This window comes from Ochotona princeps, chromosome 8, assembly GCF_030435755.1.
Source record: "Ochotona princeps isolate mOchPri1 chromosome 8, mOchPri1.hap1, whole genome shotgun sequence".
In the NCBI taxonomy this organism is placed as follows: Eukaryota; Metazoa; Chordata; class Mammalia; order Lagomorpha; family Ochotonidae; genus Ochotona; species Ochotona princeps.
The window spans coordinates 63,870,755-63,890,983 of NC_080839.1; the positions used below are offsets into that span (position 1 = coordinate 63,870,755).

Genomic DNA, 20,229 nt, shown 5'->3' on the forward strand with positions numbered 1-20,229 from the left:
CCACTTAGAACTGTGGAAAGTTCTCAGCTGCCTGGGCTGCACAAGCCCCACCAGCTCTGGTTTCTGACTTGTGCCCCAAGGAGCTTGGTCATCCTGGGTAGCATCCACTGGTGACACTAAGTGTGGTTTCGTGCACCTGAGGGGTGGCTAGTGTGACCGAGGAACCCATCTTGTTTTCACCAATTTGAGTTATTGGGGATGGAGGAACTGCCTGGTGTGACCCAGCCAATGATTAAGGGAATACTTCCACCACGCCACCCCAGGGTCACCAAAGGACAGCTTGAATGGAGAGAGAACTCGCCCTCTGCTGGTCACCATGGCTCCCCCCACCTCTACCAGTTCTTCCAGAGTTATCAACAGATGACATTTTTGGGGGAGCAAGATCCTCGAAGAATACAAAAGGATAAAGTAGTAAACCCTTGAACAAATCTCACCACCATAGCTAGAAATGTATATGTTAGTACACACATAAAGTACAGTGCTAGCTAAGAGAATGTAGCAGTGTGTGCAAAGGATAATACAGTTTGACCTGATAGGATTTATTCCATAAGACAAAGACTATTTATATTCCAGTTTAGCAACATAATTCTTGTTTATAAATTAATTAATTTGACAGGCAGAAAGAGAGAGAGAGAAGCAAAGACAGACAGCTCCCATCTGGTAGCTGATTACCATAGCCAGACTGGAGGCCAAAGCTTAGAGCCAGGAACTCAGTGCAGATTTCCATGTGATGGCAGGAACCTCATTACCTGAGCCACCACCTGCTGCTTCCCGTAGTAGTAGGAAGCTAGAGTCAGGAACCAGAGATGGGTACTTCAATGTGTAACGCTGGCATCTCAACCACTTGACCAAACACCAATCTCCTAGCAACATGATTCTTTATATCCATAAGCCAACACAGAAAAGCAAAACAATTAAAACGAATGCTGGAAAGAAATGATGGAATTCAGACCATGGAACCCACAAAACTATTCCTGTGTAATAGAGATAGGCTATCAAAACCACAATCTGGGAAATAGCATTTTAAAGGGTAAAATACGGATACAGGTGCTGTGGTGTGGTGGGTTGGACACTACTTGGAATTCACACATCCCATACGGCAGCTCCAGGTGGAGTTCTGGTCCCTCTCCTTACAATCCAGCCTCCTGCCAGTCTCCCTGGGAGGGCAGAAGATGATGGTCTGAGGACTTGAGTCCTTACCATCCTGAGGAACTCCTGGCTCCTGGCTTCAACATGGCCCAACCCCAGCTGTTAGAGACACTCAAGGAATGAATGGTTTTCTCTCTCTGCCTTTAAAACAAATCTTTTAAAAGAAGAATAATGTTAAGGACTCTGAGTTCTATTAACTTATTTCAAAAAATTAAACACTAAAGTAATAGTCTTATCATCAACATCATGGCAACACAGTAGGAGACCATACAGGACCTTAGGGCCAGGAGACAAGTGGAGCAGAATGGAGTGCTTGGTAGCCCATGTCAGGGAAATCCAGCAGAAGCAACATTTCAAACTCACAGGGGGAAAAAACAACTTCTGCACTGAATGATACTGGTACCACTGGCCATTGGTCTGGAAGAAAATTCAATTGACCCCAGACTTTATAGCTTAGACAAAAATCTATAGACCATCTGGAATGTGCTTAAAACATAAAACAGTACATACGGTAGATGATGATTTAAAAAATCACATGCTTGGCCCGGCGGCGTGGCCTAGCGGCTTAAGTCCTCACCTTGAATGCCCCGGGATCCCATATGGGCGCCGGTTCTAATCCCGGCAGCTCCATTTCCCATCTAGCTCCCTGCCTGTGGCCTGGGAAAGCAGTCAAAGATGGCCCAATGCATTGAGACCCTACACCCGCGTGGGAGACCTGGAAGAGGTTCCTGGTTCCCGGCATCGGATCGGCGCGCATCGGCCCGTTGTGGCTCACTTGGGGAGTGAATCATCGGATGGAAGATCTTCCTCTGTCTCTCCTCCTCTCTGTATATCTGACTTTGTAATAAAATAAATCTTTAAAAAAAAATCACATGCGTAAGCAAGGCAAAAAGAGAGATTTTAATTCAAGCCTAGAAACCTGAAAGCCACAAAAGAAGATACTCCTCTGATATCACCAATAAAAAGTTCAAAATTTGGAGAATCAAGATGGCGGAATAGGGTAAGGACACGTTTAAACAGATGGAAAAACATTTAATCAGGATGAAGTAGAGAGGACATATTCCAGGAAACGGGAAAGGACAGAACAACAGCAGAAGGGTACCTGGAGACTGACAGACACAGGAAAGCAGTGGACACAACGGTGTGGTGTTGCAGTGACTGATACTCCAGTGGCATTCAACTAACAGCTATCTGAGCCCCACCAGCAGCCAGAACTACACCAGCAACCAGGTGGGAAGGGACTTTCACTGGGAGCTTGGGAGGTGAACCCAGACAAAGAACTGTCCGTCCTGCTGGTCTGTTTGATTTAACCAGGAGCAGAGACACAGCAGCAGATCCCAGATGGGCAGTGTGAGAACAGGGTGGATTTCACAGCCCAGTCAGCCCCCTAGAGCAGAATTGGGCACCATTTTGCGTAAGGAGGCAAAGGCAAGGGAAAGGACTGAGCATACGCTGAGCTGGTAGTGAACTCATTTCTGACTCAGTTAACTGCAGCAACGTGGCATACTACAGGTTACACCCGGGGCAGGTCTGGGTAGCCCTCAGACCTGACTGCCAGCAGATCAAGAACTCTAGTAGTGGTACATCAGGCGCCATTTTGTACACTGTGGCAATAGCTTTGGGACTGCAGGGGACAATAGTGAACTGTGCATGTGCTGATCTCACAAGAACTCACTGAGCTCCGTGGATTGCACTGGTCCTGCAGGAAAATAATACCGACTGTGGCATCGTACAGGTCAAAATAGGTCCATGTGGCACCCAGACCTAAAGTCCAATGGGTTCCAACAAGATCAGCACCACCAACAACCTAACTATATAGGACACCTGGTGTATCCTTAATCCTGGAACCTGCTCCAACTGGAAAGGGGAGAAAGGTTGCAGAGACAACAGTGCAGCCTCAGTACTGTATCACAGGAGGTGGAGAGTGGTGAGCCAGGAGCTGGGGCTGTGGAGACCACAGTGGGAATCTGACATAAGAACCCAGACCTGGTGCTCGCTTCGGCAGCACATATACTAAAATTGGAACAATACAGAGAAGATTAGCATGGCCCCTGCGCAAGGATGACACGCAAATTCATGAAGCGTTCCATATTTAAAAAAAAAAAAAGAACCCAGACCTGGAACTTGCTGGAGGTTGTGGCACAATTGGCTGCAAGCAAAGTGTTGTGTACCAACTGCAATAAGTAAAATCGCATTGTAGACCTGTGGGTGACACAGCTTAGAAACCTGCCCCAAGACTCTGCTAACCAGAAGTGCAATGACCAAGAGCAAAAGAAGAGACCAAGGCACAATGAATATTACCGAAAACTCCCCTGCAAAGGAGCAAAACCCTATGTCAACCTCAGAATTAACTGAGGAAGACATCGAGAAAATGGGGCACACAGAATTCATAAAACTCATTTTAAAGCTTCTAATCAACAATGAGAAACACATACAAGAGTTCAAAGAATTTAAGGAAGCAATAAAGCAAATCAAGGCTGATATATCAGAAATTAAGAACACAGTAGAGCAAATTAAAAGTATAATGGAGAGTCTCCAAAACAGAATGAAGCAAGCAGAAGAAAGAATCTCAGAATTGGAAGGTATTTCCTGTCATCGGGGGAAGCAAACAAAAAGTTGTAAGCAGAGCAGGATCAGACCAAAAAAAGTATTCAAGAATTGAAAGACACTATTAAGAGGCCAAATCTAAGAGTTATGGGAGTCCCAGAAGGTGCAGAAAGAGAAGCTGAGTTTGCAAATGTATTTAATGAAATAATAAAAGAAAATTTCCCTAATCTAGAGAAAGAATTGGGAAACAAGATCCAGGAGGGGCACAGAACTCCCAACAGGCTTGATCAAAAGCGATCTTCACCAAGACACATGGTCATCAAGCTCTCTTCAATTGAACATAAGGAAAAGATCCTTAAAGGTGCATGTGAAAAAAAATCAACTGACATATAAAGGAATGCCAATTAAACTCACAGAAAATCTCTCACAGGAAAATCTACAGGCAAGAAGAGAATGGAGTGATATATTTCAGATTCTAAAAGAAAAAAATTGTCGGCCTAGGATAACATATCCAGCAAAGCTTTGTCTTTAAAAATGAAATAAAATTCTTCCACAGTCAAGAAAAATTAAAAGAATTCGCCTCTTCCAAACCTGCCCTGTAAATGATACTTCAAGATGTTCTCTTCACAGAGAAGAGGAATAGCACCCAACAAAACCAAAGGCAAATGGGAAGAACATCCCAGTAAAATGACAACAGAAGACTAAACCAATGAACAACCCATTCCTAAAATGACAGGACCAAAGTACCACCCATACATATTAAACTCTGAATGTAAATGGCTTAAACTCATCAATCAAACATCATAGATTAGTAGACTGGATTAAAAAACAAAATCCATCTATTTATTGTCTAGAAGAGACACACTTCATTAACAAAAATCAGCAGAAACTATATTGCATGGGTTTTGTTGTTTTCTGTTAGTTTCATCTCTTCAAAACACTTTCTTCTGATTAAATCATTCAATGACTCGTAGATCATACAGCAGCATCATTTTCTTCAAGAGGGTTCTTGATTTTCATTTCTTCAGCTACACGTTAGTCATTTAGTAGCATGCTATTTAACTTCATGGTGTCGTTAATTTCTTTTTTTCTCCCTGATGTTGATTTTGTTTTGTGGCTTTTCATTTGAGGGGATGTATAGTGGCTGTGTAATGGAGACTGTTATATCTAGTAATATGTCATTTAACTTCATGGCATTGTAAATTTCTATTTTTCTTTCTATTGTTGATTTTGTAATATGACTTTTCATTTGAGGGGATGTACAGTAGCTGTGAAATGGAGACTAACATCCAGATGTGAGGATACAATGTAGTGTTCATTTCTACTTTCAGACAAAGATGGACTTACGATGAAACTGTTTACTATATCTTGACAATAGGATGCTGGACTCTCTGCCATTGTCCATGCCCGCAATGATGGACATATGACTGTGTATGAAGAACTGTATTTTAGTAATGATATAGAGGAACTAGGTGGGGGGAGGGAACTGGGGAGGGGATAAGGGAAATGTCAGGAGCCTATGGAACTGTATCATAAAATGATAATAATAATAAAAAACTAAAAAAAAAGTTCAAAATTTGACAAAGTAGAAGATACTAACCAGGGGCTGGCACTGTGGCAAGTGGGTCAAGTCACTGCCTGCAACACTGGTATCCTTGCCAGTTCAAGTCCTGGCTACCCTGCTTTCCATCCGGCTCTCTGCTTATGTGCCTGGGAAAGCAGCAGAAACAGCCCACGTGGGGGAGACCTAGATGGAGTTTCAGGCTCCTGGCTTCAGCCTGGCTTAGCCCCTGAATGTACTGGTTATTTGGGGAAGAATCAGGAGACAGGAAATCTGGCACAGACATTGGTAAACACTCACAGATGAGCAAATCTAATCCAGCCATGGAGGCAATGCAAGTGGCAGCCCCAAAGGATGGCAAAAACCCTAGGGTGCCGGCTGACAGGGGCAGGGTGAGGTGGGGAGTGGTTGTAAGGGCCACCTTGGCTGTTGCCATTGGAAATGTGAATGATCAGGCCCACTCTTCTGGAAACATACAAGGAGTCCTCCACTAAGATTTTAAGAGGGTCCTCACTCTGCAACTTGACTCCCAGGATGCCAGTGGTAGAAATCAAAGCAATGAAGCACACAGAGGTAGCTTGCAGACGACCCCTGAGGCGTGGGTACAATATCCTTCCATGGCAAAGGGTGAGTAAGCTGTGGGACTGCCCAGGCCTTGGGACAGGTGGCCAGCTTAAAGCTAACTCCACACTGTGTGGTCTATGATTTCTGCTACCATGTAGTGGGTTGTCCTAGTGTTAGTTAAGTCATTTATAGTGAATATGTGTTGTTACTACAATCTAATGTGTGTAGGGGGTGGATGATGAGGGGAGAGGGTTGAAGGAGAAAATGGCGTTATTTTTACCCAGACAGAAACCATTTACCTATCCTGTAAGCTCAGTCTCATAGTACAGGTGCTTGGGCTCACTGGGCCTATTCCATTAAGAAGACTAATGCAGGGCTCGGCGGCGTGGCCTAGTGCCTAAAGTCCTTGCCTTGAACGCGCCAGGATCTATGGGCGCCGGTTCTAATCCCGGCAGCTCTACTTCCCATCCAGCTCCCTGCTTGTGGCCTGGGAAAGCAGTTGAGGACGGCCCAATGCGTTGGGACCCTGCACCTGCGTGGGAGACCCGGAAGAGGTTCCAGATTCCCGGCTTCAGATCGGTGTGCACCGGCTGTTGCGGCTCACTTGGGGAGTGAATCATTGGATGGAAGATCTTCCTCTGTCTCTCCTCCTCTCTGTATATCTGACTTTGTAATAAAATAAATAAATCTTTAAAAAAAAAAGACTAATGCAGTTCACGCAGGATTGGGCTCTAGAAGTCATGTAAATGCTTCAGTTCCAAAGTCAAATGCTAATGGGACTACAAAGGTGGAAACTTACTCCAGCTGTGGTGATTGGGAGGCGGGCCTCTAGGGAGGTCCTGAAAGGGTCGGGGAGGGGGTCACCGCTGGTTCTACAAGCCTGATTTGGGCTCAGCCTTCCTGGGTCACTGTGTGGTCCTCCATCAGCACATGCTCTGCTGTCTGCCTCCTTCACTAAACACCAAACCCATGGGGCCACCTGATGTTGCATTTGAACTTACAAAGCTGTGAGCTCCATAAACCTCTTCGCTTGGTACAGCGAGTTGCCCCAGGTGGTTCATTTTGTTGTCCCACAAAGCTGACTCACACAGGGACTAACGGTGCAGGGCATATCCACAAGAACCCTCCACACAGCCAGAAGAAAGCACAACAAAGCTATGGAATGGGCTGTGCACATGGACGAGGGCTGCACGGCCCCGTTTGCCACGCCTACTGCTGCTGGCAGACTGCTCTGCACAGTTCGGCCCTAACCTGCCTCTCACAAAATGCGGCCTACGTAGCTCTGCCTTTCCCTGACAGAGCCTCGGAGGACCCAACATCCTGGTGACTCCCACCACAGTCAACAACCTTTGGCTCCCCACCTCCACCGGGCTAGAAGCCAGGGACCAGGCGGGGATAGGGAAGTTGCGGGAAAGCAGCAACTCAGAAGGAAAAATGCTAAACAAGTGAAGCCAGGCATTCATGAGGCAAAGTGAGGGAGGAAGGTGTGGACTGTGAACATAGAAGTAGTCACATGTCCCAGAATCCCAGGGACGCCTGTGGACCCCATTTTACTCACACGGTCCCTGACGGCTAACGTAGGAAGAAGCCCTGTGCCCATGCTGCTTTTCTGTGCAGTGTAGCAAAACGACCCACCATGGGGTCCTCTCCCTTTCTGTGGGTCATGAATCCTGCGTCCTGAGCTCCCAGGCTGCGAGTCAAGGAACTGGGCAGGCTGTGTTCCAGACATTCCAGTGCAAGGGCAGGTGACCCCTTCAGGGCTTATGTTTGTTGAGGTGGGTGTTTGGCCTACTGACAGAGATACGTTTGTCTCATGTCTCAGCACCTAACTTTGATTCCCACCTCTGCTCCTGATGCAGCTTCCTGCTAATGCCAGCTGAGTTCCTGTCGCCCAGGTGGGAGACCTGGATTGAGTTTCAGGCTCCTAGCTCCGGCCTTAGCCAAGCCCTGGCCACCAAGGATATTTGGGGAGAGGACAGATGAAAGCCTCTCTTCTCTCTCTCTCTGCCTCTCCAACAAATACGTCTTTCTTAAAAAAGCATTACAATTGTAAATTAGGGAGAGATATGGAAAAAGTATGGAAAAAGTGTTTTTTTTTTTCCTTGTAACATCAGATGAAAGAACAGAACATAATGTTCCTGGCTGCCAGCGTTAGCCCTGGCCCACACTTGGCCACAGAAGGCATCTGGGCAGCCACCCAGTGCATGGTAGCTGTCTGACTGTCTCTTGGTCTCTTTGCCCTTTGAATAAATAAACAAGAATATAGAATTTTAACAATCAATCAGTCAAAGTGTTCATTTCAACCAGCCAGCTAACCAGTTTCTTAATGGACGATGCCTGAAAACTAATGTTTTTTAAATGATAAATGACTCTGGCATCACAGACGTAGCTTAAAGCACTGCTTTTTGCTCAAGAGTAAGTTTCCAAGCAATCTCCGATCAAATACTGCTTACAACATTGTATACCTTGAAGTAATTTTTTTTTAGTTAAAAATTTCTCCATTAATCTTATTGTCTGGCACAATTTACTAACACGCAACACTTCACTCAGTAATTTTACTCCAAAATACATACCCTCACAAAAGCAAACACATAGTCACCAAAATACACATATTAAAATGTCAAAGCAACAGAGATCAAGGCAGCCCCAAACTGGAAACCATCTACACAGCACATCAACAACACATGGAAGGGCTGGCCCTGTGGTGTGGCAAGTAAAGCTACCGACTGCAGTGTCAGCATCCCATATGGTATTGGTTCGAGTCCCAGCTGCTCCACTTTCAACCCAGCTCTCTGCTAATGCTCCTGGGAAAACAGTGGAAGATGACCTAAGTGACTTGGCTCCTGCACCCACATGGGAGACCAGAAAGAAGCTCCATTTGAGTAGTGAACCAGCAGGTGAAAGATTTCTCTGTGTAACTTTTACCTTTCAAATAGAAATAAAAGAATCTTAAAAAAAAAAAAATAGGAAGGGGTAAACAGTGGTATTACCTATATACAGAATGCTACACAACAATGAAAAAGGAGTCAACTGGATGCCACAATACAAGGAATCTCACAAAAAGTAACAGTGGGCAAAAGCAGGCAGGAAAAAGTACTCAAGAATCCATTTGTAAAAAGATCCAGATCTGGCAACTGTGCTCCATGCTATTCCAAGTCAGGTCGTCGGCAACTAGGGCCCTCAGAGCAAAGCAGTGATCAGGAGAGGACCCAAGGAACGTGGTGGCCTTTGGCCTCTTAGCGTTTAACTTGGCATTGATGATGCAGTGATGCTCAGGTTGCAAAAACCCTCCCAAGCTGCACACTTACAAGCTGTATACTCTCTGTGCATCTGTCATACTTCCCTAAAAGGTTAAAAAAAAAACGCATCTTCAAAAATACACCCTCAGCCACTCTTCCTACAAAAGTCGCCATTTTACGTGTGTGTTTTGCCAACCCTGCAACATGGCAACCTTAACACAATCCAAGTAACACCAGAACCAAAGTTGAAAGGATTTCCCATATGGTGGAAACAGGCATGAAGGCACTGAGTGAGAAAAATCAGGGTGACATTTGGAGTTTAAAATAAAAAGAAAGTATCAGTGCACAGGGGAAGGAAACTGGGGAAAGTGGTGGAAAAAAAAAAACAAAAACAAAAAACAGGAGGCAACAATGAATCTTGCTCTGCCCCGGGGACAAAAAGGGAAGGACAGGCACAGACAAAAGAAGGGAGAATAAAGACCCAAGGCATTGATACTAAGAGCCACGCCCAACACAGTGGGGAACAGCCAAGACAGGGTCAGTGATGCGATGCAGAGATGGCAGAGATGGTGGGATTGAGGACCAGGCTCCCGCAGTGTGTGGAAGACCCAGAGGTGCAGGGATTCTGAGAGCTGCAGCCGGAGGAAACCCTGCCAAGCCCCTCAAACAGGCGGATGTCAGGGGGTAGCACGTGGCCCAGTGCTCGACCAGGGACTGTATTAAGTCCTCCCTTCTCATTCCTTAAAATCCAAGCTTCACTTGAGCCAAATGATTTTGAACTTAGCGGGGAGCCAGGGGTCTAGGTGGATGGAAAATGCTATCATCAAACAGCCCGAATCATTAGTTTAAGTGCCCTTTCTAGAGTCTCTGTGAATGCTAACTCGAAAATATTTTGTGCTGGAAACTATAAGGACGAGAAAAGAAGATCTGTTTCATGGGAAACAAGGCATGGCACACCACTTTATCATTGGTACCCCACTGTCAAATCCTTTCCTTTCCTGACACCCAACTAGTGAGGTTCCCAGCTTGGGGTATTATTCTAAAGCATGGAACTTGGAATAGTTAGTTTTTTGTGTATGTATCAGCTTGGCAATGTTTCAGTGCCCAGTTTTCCAAAGACTTATCTCAAGGACTGTGGATTTAAGTACTTACTAGATGAGGGTAACACTGACAATCAGTTGACAGGAGGGAGAGTTCTCTGGTTAGTGTAACCAGCAGATGGGAAAAACCAGGATGCAGGAAGAAGAGATGCAGTCCAGGCTTCAGCCTGCAACCAGCACAGGCCCAGCTACAGTTTCTGGTGCTGAGTGCCTGCCCCACAGGTGCATGCACCAGCAGGTGATGGGGCCAGACCCCAGGCACAGCCCTGGGACTTGAGCTCCAGTCCTGCCTTCCTTTTCCAGGTGATTTGGGAAGTCTGCCTCCTCTGTAAAGCCAGGAAAATCCTAGGGGCTAACTATGGGATCACACCCATGCCAAGGCTTTAAGCAAGTGCTTAAAACATGCATGTGAGATGAACAGACCTAGGGAAGGAGGAGGACGCATAGTAGTAGATGTTTCACTTAGCTGTTCCTAATAGTCAGCTGTCCATCAAACCTGGTTGCTGTCTCCCACTCCAAGAATGCAACAGCCTCAGACTAGCTCCTCCCCAACCCAATCATGGGTGCCCGAGGACACTTTCAGACAGCCTGGGAGCAGGCAGATTCCACAGTAGGTAGACGACGGGGCACTTTTGGAACATTCCAGGGCGACCAGGGAACAATCTTGGGCATAAGCCCATGGTTAGGATTTGCACAATGGCAGTTACAGAAGGGACTCAGTCCTCACTGTAGATCTCCTGGTCTCCTGGGATGAAAGGTTAGATGGTGGCGTCATGGGGGCAGAGTATAACGTCAATAGTGATGGCACTGGCTGACACTACTTGAGCACTTAAGTTGACACTGTATGTGCATTCTAATTCAGAGCATCCCAGACCAACCTGGAGGGACACTCAGAGCATCTCAGACCGTCCTGGAGGGACACTCAGCATCCCAGACCACCCTGGAGGGACACTCAGAGCATCCCAGACCACCCTGGAGGGACACTCAGAGCATCTCAGACCATCCTCGTGTACAGAGGAGGACACTGAGTCATGAGACACAAAATGTGGCAGAGTTGGGACTTGAACCCAGGCTTTCTGGCTCAGAGTCTAGCTCTCCGGCCAGTGCCTCTCACTTTGGAGCCTGGGTATGTGCGGTGGGGGTGGCCCTGGGCCAGGGACAAAACAGGGCCCAGTGCAGCCTGCTCACTTTAGAAGGAAATGAGTCACAGAGACAGCAAGAGAACGATCCTGAATCCTGGTCCTCTGTGAAGTTCTTTAGTCTATCATTGGTATTCTCTAATAAATAAATATCCAAGTTCATCAAAGATTCATAGGCTAGGACTTGAACTTTTCATGTTCTCATAAAAAATTTAAGGCAAGCAATCTTGAAATTATTTCTTATTTATTAAACTGCAATGCAAGAAAATTGTGGTTTACTTGAAAAAAATTCTTATTTGCTCCCATATTAGGCCAATTTCTATAAAGATTTTCTATATGACTGTTCTACAGGATCCTATAAAAGAAGCAGAAACCCTGAAACTAAAAAATACACCGGGGCATGGCACCATGGCTCAGTTGGCTAATCCTCCCCCTGCAAGCACCAGGATCTCATATGAACGCTGGTTTGTGTCCTAGCTGCTCCACTTCCCATCCAGTTTCCTGCCTGTGGCCTGGGAAAGCAGTGAGGGATGGCCCAAAGTCTTGGGACCCTGCACCCACATGCTTGGAAGAAGCTCTTGACTCCTGACTTCAGATTGGTTGAGCTATTTGGGGAGTGAACCAGTGGATGGAAGATCTTTGTCTCTATTTCTCCTTCTCTCTGTAAATTTGCCTTTCCAGTAAAAATAAATAAATCAATTTTTTAAAGAGAAGGCTTAGAAGGTTTTTCTGAAATCTTTTCTTATAGCTCAAGGAACACAGGACCAGATTCTATCAAAAATGAGGTTTGTTTTTGTTTTGTTTTGCCCCAGAAGACAGACACAGTCTCAGACATCTTTCTAAGCAGCTCAGTATCTCTAGTTCCCAAGAGCTCCCTGAGCCATGAGCCAAAAGAAGACCTATAGAAGTGTGTCCTCCAGCCTCAGGGGGCTTACCTGGGGTCACTGTGACCTTTGGCTTCTAGCTTCTTCTTCTTTTTTTAAGATTTATTTCATTGGAAAGGTAGCCTTACAAAGAGATGGAGAGACAGAAAGATCTTCCATCTGTTGGTTCACTCCCCAAATGGCCAGAATGGTTGGAACTGGGCTGTTCTGAAGCTAGAAACTTCTTCTGGGTCTCCCACAAAGTTGTATGGTCCCAAGGCATTGGGCCATCCTCCACTGCTTCCCCAGGCCATAAGCAGGGAGCTTGATGGGAAGTGGGGCAGCTGGGACAAGAACTGGCACCCATATGGAATCCTGGCGCTTGCAAGGAGAAGGATTAGCCAACTGAGCCATGGTGCCAGGCCCTAGCCTCCAGCTTTGAAGAGTGTATGTGAAGATCACATTGAAATCTCAGTCAGGGATCCCCAGAAACTCAGGGGAGGAGGAGAGGGAGAAGTGGAGACAGCACATAAGGAAGCTCTGTGCCTCAGAGAGCCCCGAGGACACCCCAACTGCCCCAGCTCCTGTGGGCACTTCAAAGAGGTCACGGTGAAGAGGGCCAGGGCTTCCTGGGCTTGTGGCTAAGTCCCCAAGCTCAGGGGGATGAGGGTTAGGCATGGAATTCTGCAGACATCAAGTCCCTTCTCCAGGACCACCTGTTTCCCTCCACTCTGGGTTCTGTCCCCCAGGGGTTTTCATGGAAGCAGCCGCAGCAGAAGGTGAGGGCAACAGTGGGGGAGGGGTGCAGCTTCTTATCCCCTTCCCCTGTAAAACTAGGGTGCTCACGCTGATGAGCATTTCTCATTTTTTGATTAAATAGATGATGGGCTTTAGTAGGACGGTACCTTTCTAAAAACCCACATAATTATTACAAAGAGAGTAAACCAACAAAATGGTGCCTGCGGAAACTTTGCCCATATTTCAGCTTGTGGCTCTTTTGTAAGAAAAATTCTTCGTTGGGGCTGGCATGGTGACTCAGTGGCTAGATCCTCACCATGCACATGCCAGGAACCATGTGGGCACCAGTTCGTGCCCTGGCTGCTCCACTTCCCACCCAGCTCCCTGGTTATGACCTGGAGAAGCAGTGGAGGATGGCCCAAAGCCTTGGGACCCTGAACCCACCCATGTGGGAGACCTGTAAGAAGCTCCAGGCTTCAGATCATCTCAGTTGTGGCCACTTGGGGAGAAACCAGGGTATGGAAGATCTTTCTGTCTCTCCTCTCTGTAAATCTCTCTCCAATAAAAATAAATATTAAAAAAAAAAAAAACAACCAACCTTCTGGTTTTCCCAAGATGGGATTCCCAGTACCCTACATGAGTATGCCTGGTATACAGAAATGTGCATAATTTAGCTCAAATCCAGTTAAAAACATCCTGTGAGCAACAGTCTGGATTGGCCCTCTACAGCAGTTCGGCATCCTGCATCAAAGCGCCACCCTCATCTACAACCAGCAAGATAATGCCTGCAGCTCACTTCAGTGGCCACAGTCCTCAGCAAGACGCCCTCTCAGGAGCAGCAGGCAGTCCTTCCGGGCAAGGACCAGCAGATGCACCACAGCCCCCACCAAACCCACCAGCCTGGTTAAGTTCTTCCTTCGATACTCAGGCTTCCAGGCTGGAGGGAATCATCAGTGAACTTATTAGCCTATGTAAGTGATATCGATTGGTTTCTATGACGCTCTGCAGGTAAACCAGGGTCCCTCCACCTTGGAGTAAACACACTTCTGCTTTGCTTTTAGAAAAAAATGAATGATGCCGATTTAAAACGATTGACTTCGTGACACAGATTCAGCCTTCACAGCTAACCTAGTCCCATAGAGAACTAATCAGCCTGTGGCGCTACGGCTGCGACATGCGCCAGGCTCAGAGCGCAGAAAGCTCCGCGGAACCCGTTTTGTGTTTCCATTCTGTTCATCTGCTTTCCCCGGGGCAGGTGGCCACCACCTGTCACATAGCCACATCCCCGCCTTAGGTCAGCAGACAATACCAGCGAAATCAGCAAAGGATGCACCGGCTTGGGTGTGGTCACGGGGAAAGGACAGCTCCATCCTCCACCCCAACCCCCTCCTCCCCGCCCCGCCTCCGCTGCAGGCTGTGAAACCTCGAGCCGCGCCCTCGGCGGGTCCCCCTTGCAGCGGCGGTTCCCCAGCTTCGTACCAGTTCACACCAGCCCTGCGGTTCCCGGGAGAACGCAAAGCAGACACTGAACGCGGCAGACAAAGCCCGCTGCTCCCAGAAGCGGGCTCTGCACCTGCTCCACACAGAGGCGACCTCGGGCTCTGGGACGTGCGTCGCCGCGCGCCACTAATCCCACCACGTCTCAGCCGCCAGTCACAACGCGACAGCGCCCTGCTAACGAGAAGCCACCAGGAGCCAGGGAGGCGGCTGGCGGTGACACCACGGGGTGGGGGACTGCGCGAATCCCACATGCAATTCCTAGTGGGGGTGTGTGTCCCCAACGCAACCTTCAAAGACACGGCGCGTGCCCAAGCATTTTCTGCACCAGAACACGGCACATGTGCATGGCGGGGTCCAGCTGTGCCCCGGGCAGGCACCCGGGTCGGCTATTGTTCTCAGGGTGCTGCAAACCCTCGCCCCCCCCCGCCCAATTTCGCACTCTCCCCCCCCAATTTCGCACGCATCCCTAACGGGCGTGTAACGAGCCGAAAGACAAAGCTCCACGCCGGGTCGGCCAACCCCTCTGTACGGGATCCGCCATCCCTGAGCCAGTCCGGGTCAGAGGACCACGCCCAGCCGGCCAGGCAGTGTCCAGGGCTGAGGGTCTCACCCGCCCTCATGCCGCCTGCCCCTCTTTCCTCCCCCGCGCCTCGGGTCTCCGCCTCCCTCCAGGATTCCCTCGCCAAACAAGCGTGGTTTCCACCTTCTAGCATACTCTCCCTCCATTCTTCCCCTGGCCCGGCCGCGCCTCGCGCCACCTGCGTTGTGCTCTTTCCCCTACCCTACCCGCCCCCTCTCGTGGCTCCCCAAAGCCTGATCCGAGTCTCCCCTCCCCCAGACCGGGCACCAACCACTTTCCCCACCCTTGCCATATTTTTGCGACCCCAGGCCTCTGCCTTCACCTCTGCCTTTCTCGGTTTTAGTCCAGCCCAGCGAGCCCGCACAGAGCCCGCCCCAGGCTCGGTGGCTGCGGGAGGTCTTTGTGGCTTGGGCAGGTGTCTCGCCGGCGGCTGGTGCGCCCTGGCGGACGTCCGCACCGTTGGCCGGGCAAGTGGAGCAGACCGCTGCTCCGGTTCAGACTGGGCGGATCGCAGTCCGAACGCGCAGGGTGGACACAGTGTGTGGGAAGTGAGTGGGGGAGGGGAGCTGCGCCAACCCGGGACCCTCCTCGGAGTGGCCAATGGCCAGAGATGCTGACGCCCCACCCTCCGGCCGTACCCTGCATCGGGACCGGCGAATGTGTGTGTTGACCGTGAAGGCCCTTTACTCAAGTCACCTGCCCAGCCCAGTTCTTTGCAAACCGCATGAACACACCTTATACGCCTACTGCGAGCTCGGGCATCACCGCGCCGAGCTCTGCGGTCGTACAAAAGGGAGGTGATTAGCCCCCAGTTTCTCCCGAAGCGCAGATCCCCAACCCCAAACCACACCCCCACCGCCGTACTCCTGGGCGCACCCCGATCGGCCTCCCTTTTGTGCGCCTGGGGAGTGTGGGGGTGAGAACAGAGAGCCAGCGAGACGGATGTCCCAGCCCGGGGAGGACAAGCCTTCCGCTACCCCCCTGCCATCACCCACTCCTCCGGGATGCTGCGGCCGGAAAGGTCCTTCGGTCCGTCCGTCTCGACGACTCTCCGCGGAGCGGGAGCTGCTGGGGCTTGGGGCGGCGGCGGCTGCAAGCGCGCTCGCTCGGTGGCCGCCTCGGCGCGCCAGGCGCGGGAGTCCGAAGTGGCGAGCTGGGGGAGGGGATTGGGGTGGGGGCTGGGAGAGGCCTGGGCCAATCAGTGATCTTGTGGCTCCTCCCCAGTGCTCCCCACCTCGACTCAGCAGGTTAGGGGAGGCGGGGACAGGCGGTGTCCCGCATCCTCGGCGCCGCGCGCGGCCGCCGCCCTGGGACTACAACTCCCGACAGTCCCTGCCTCAGGGCCGGGGTCTTAGAGGGACCAGAGGGGGCTGAGGCCGAGAATCGTCGACCCCCCACTCTACCCCGCGGTCCTCTGTGCGTTCCTTTGGGTTTCCATGGTGACTCCCGACACCTCACAAAGCGAGCGTGCTGGGACGCCCTGTGCCCGGGCCCCCTGGGAGGGCGACGGGGCGGGTCCGGGAACACAGCGCCTCCCCTTTCCTCGCCCGAGGACCCCACCCGAGGGGCTGAGACAATGCGGAGGCCACTTCTGCCCGGCTCGGCCCAGCTGCCCCCGGGTGCGCGGGGTCTACGCTGGGACCCAGGGAGACGCCGGCAGGGTGGAAAGGGCGAGCGGGTTGCCAGGGGAGAGAGGCGTCCTCGCAGACGAAGGGGCCTTCCACGCGGCGTCGCGGGCTCTGGGTTGGGACCCCGAGGTCGCTGCCTCCCGCCAGAGCTTCCCTCAGCGCCGAGCCGAGCTGTTAGTATCTGGAACGCGCGCCCGGGCCCTGTCGCCGGCTTTATTTCTGGCACCACCTGCGCAGGGGCGCTGAGATTTCCCCACTTTCCTTCCCGTTTTAAACACATAATCCGACCAACCCAATCTAAGGACAGGACGGGTCGCACCCTCCTGACCCAGCCTCACCCCCGCAGCTCCAGCTTTCGCGGTTGGCCTGCAAGCTCCAGGGCTGTGAAGGAAGCGCAGATGCTGGTACCACCCCGAGAGACCCAAGAGCGCACTGTGGAGGGCCCGGCTGCCCTCGGGGACTGCTACGGACACCTCTCCCGTCGAGGATCCCCGGGGCTGACCCTGCCCCAACCCCGGAGGCCAAGGCCGAACTTCTCTGCGGGATGTTTTCCAAGAAGACTGAATTACACTACTTGGGGGTCGTAACCAAGTCGCAGGTGCAAAACACGCACCCGCGCGTGGGTCCCCGTGGGACCGCCCGCCCTGCCGCACCTGGGCTGTAGTTCGGGTTTACCCTGGGTCTCCACTGCAAAATGATCTTCTGGGTTTCTCTGCGCAGTGTGGGAGCGCCCCTAATGGAGTCCAGGCAGGGCCCACCTCAAAGCTCCCCCAGTGCCAGGAAGCCGGGACGTGGCTGCGGAAACCGCTACAGCGCCAGGCATTCTCCAGACTTCCCAGACTGCCGAGCCCGGTGGTTTTGACAAAGATTGCTCCTGGCCGAGCGTGGCCGAGCGTGGCTGAGCGACTTCGGGGCGGTCTGGGGCCAGCTAGGGCCGTGGGCGACGATGACGCGTGAGCCGCGCCGCGCTGCCTTAGGGGGGAACGCGCCCTCTGGTGGCTGTAGGATTTTCTGCGGCATCCGGTGGCTAATGCTATTCCTTTCTTGGATTTCTCTCCGCTGTTCAGAGAAAAAAGCAGCTCGAGTAGATCTTCAGTCATCCCAGGGCGTTGATACAGGTCACACCCGAATCTGAGCTTGCAGATGTCCTCAACACTTGATTGTAACTCTCCCATTAAGGTCCGCTCTCCTAGGAAGGAGGCAGCACAGAGCTTAGAGTGGCGTCTCTGGGTTGGAATAGGTTGGAATCCTTGCTGGCTACTTGGCCCTTGGAAGGTTCCATCCAGAACTCCGTTGGCAGGGTGGGGGTGGGGGGAGTGGGGCATGATACGTCCTTTCAGCCTTGCTGTGGTTGTTACCAGAAATATGCACAGTGCCTGGTGTGTAGCATGCACCCTCCAAATGAAACTATTAGTCACATATTTGATAAAGATAGGGTTACTGAGTAATATGTGTGTGGCATGTCCACAGTGAATCCACAAAGGACATTCCGCAGCCCAGTCAGGGAATTCAGTGAGAGCCCCGTGCTGGGCAGTGGGTTGGCCCGGGTCAGGGGAGGAAAGGACTGCCTTCAGATGTTTCCTCTGAGATGTTGGTCTGATGGGTGGTTCCAAGCAGAGGTCTCAGACTCCAGGACTGGGGAGGAAAAGCTGATGACAGGCTTGGCAGAGGGATGTTTAAGAAGCATAGAAGTCAGCCATAGCTTGGAAGTTAAATTCGCGGATGGGGTGGTGGGAGATGAAGGGGACCGAGAGTCGGCAGGTGGCAGGACCTGACCTCACAGAACCCATGGCTGCTGACTGCAAGGGGTGCACATATCCTGACAGCAAACTACAGAATAAGGGAGAAGTTGGGATTCAGAGAAGGGGTATGCCACACTCGCTGAACTCACTCTTGCCAGCAACCAGCATCTTACAAGTGTTGGGTAACCCGCCTTGATTATTCCCTTCTCACTATTAAAATGCATTTGAACGTCAACAAGTTGGATAATGAGGTCAAGAAACACAGCTCAAACATAACCAGCCACTCAAACAGTCAGCTCTCTCACCCTGCTTTGTTCTCCGTGGTCACTCACAGTCACCCCACAGTCATGGTCATCCCGTGACCCGATGTTGTTCCTACACCCCTGCCAGCTGAGAGCTGAGAATCATGGAAGGAACCCCTGCCTCCTTGTCCCCAAGTTGGGCTTGCATTTCTCACATAAGCCCACAGAAAGGGTAGGAAGCATCCATTGTTAACTTTATGTTTGGAAACCAGCCTTTGCACAGAGCTCATTTCTCCTTCAGCTGCACTCAGTAGAACTGATCTCCATAAAGATGAACGTGAACACACATACTGAGCATTTTCTACCTGCTTTTGAGTCTGTTGTCCATGTGACTCCACAGCACACCTGTGGCATTCGCTGGATGGACTAGAGAAACGTGGTCTCAAAGAGAAGTCACCTGCCCAAGGTGAAGACACAGCCAGGACCAAAGCCGCCTGGGGACTCCGGGTGCTGAGTTTGTCCCAGGAGAGCACATCGTCTATCCCTCAGTGTATGTCCACCTACACATTCACCCTCCTCTCTATTCTGCTTTGTTTGAATTCATGTTATGATTTTCAGGGTGGCAGCCACTCCCCAGTTGGGACATGTTGTTGAATCTGGTTCATCTGCCTCTCTGTTTTCAGGGGAGAAATCCCATGTGGGTGCTGCTCTATTATAGGGTGCCTAGGAGGGGGAGCCAGCTGTCCTGACACTCAGCCTTCCAGGTCTCTAAGTGACCAACTGTGGCAAGTGCCCCAGTAGGCCTGGGAGGAGCCATTTCCCCCAGAGGTCAGTCTTTCCCCACTGTAGGGCAGTGATTGCCAGCTCTGTCTTCTCTTGGGTGGAAAGAGACAGGTTTGGGGCCCAGGCTTTAGAGCTGACCTCTGGCCCCTGTCCAAATCCTGTACCCAGGGAGGAAGTTGGAAGGTGTGCAGCCTCTCCAAGGCCTGGTTGCCTCCTCTGTCCCAGGACCCACCCCCAGGGAGCGAGTGGGTAGGCGGGCCCAGCCACACTCAGCATTCAGTGAGGTTTGTGGGAAAATGAAATTGAGTGATGTGTGCTGGGACTCAGCAGCTGCTTTCAGGGTGTTATAAGGATTAAACAAGGCAGCTGTGCTCCTTTAAGTGCTCAAAAGAGGCCAGCAATGGTTCAGTGAAGCAGATGTCTGAGACATGTGAATTCCCAGGTCCCAGCGTGAGGGGAACAGTAGAGCTGTGTTTGGCGTCATCACCCTCCATGCCCATGGAATCGGTCTTGGGGTCCTCGCCATGTACAGGCACTTAGATCCCTAGACTGGCACTTATGTGGCCAGATTTCAAACATGATTTGGTGTCTGCCCAGGAGTTACAGTTGGGCAGAAGTCTTCTCCAGTATGCTAGGGAGGTTTTGTTGTGTGGCCAGAATCCAGAACCAGGTCCATGCCTGTCTCCCTCTCTCCCGGCCCTTTCTGGACCAGACACTAGGAGCAAAGATTGTAGCAGTGCAACCACCAGAAGGGCCAGCTGTTTAAATCACGGTCATTCTAATAGGTAGGCACTGATGTCCAATTGTTGTAAACCGTAGCTTTCTCATGATATATGATGTTTGAGCCTGTATTT

General features: G+C 50.6%; 1 protein-coding gene and 1 non-coding gene across 2 annotated transcripts in view; one reads left to right on the forward strand and one right to left on the reverse strand.

Annotated features, from left to right (window-relative positions):
* DPYSL5 (dihydropyrimidinase like 5) overlaps positions 1 to 16,354 on the reverse strand; it is a 76,522-nt gene extending 60,168 nt beyond the window's left edge. The window contains exon 1 of the mRNA XM_004582662.2: positions 15,976 to 16,354. The gene's annotated coding sequence lies outside the window, so the exon portion shown is untranslated. The remainder of the gene's footprint in view (positions 1 to 15,975) is intronic.
* LOC118760677 (U6 spliceosomal RNA) lies at positions 3,139 to 3,245 on the forward strand. The gene has a single exon (XR_004996921.1). It is a non-coding gene; the product is annotated as a U6 spliceosomal RNA (small nuclear RNA).
* Positions 16,355 to 20,229: the final 3,875 nt, after the last annotated feature.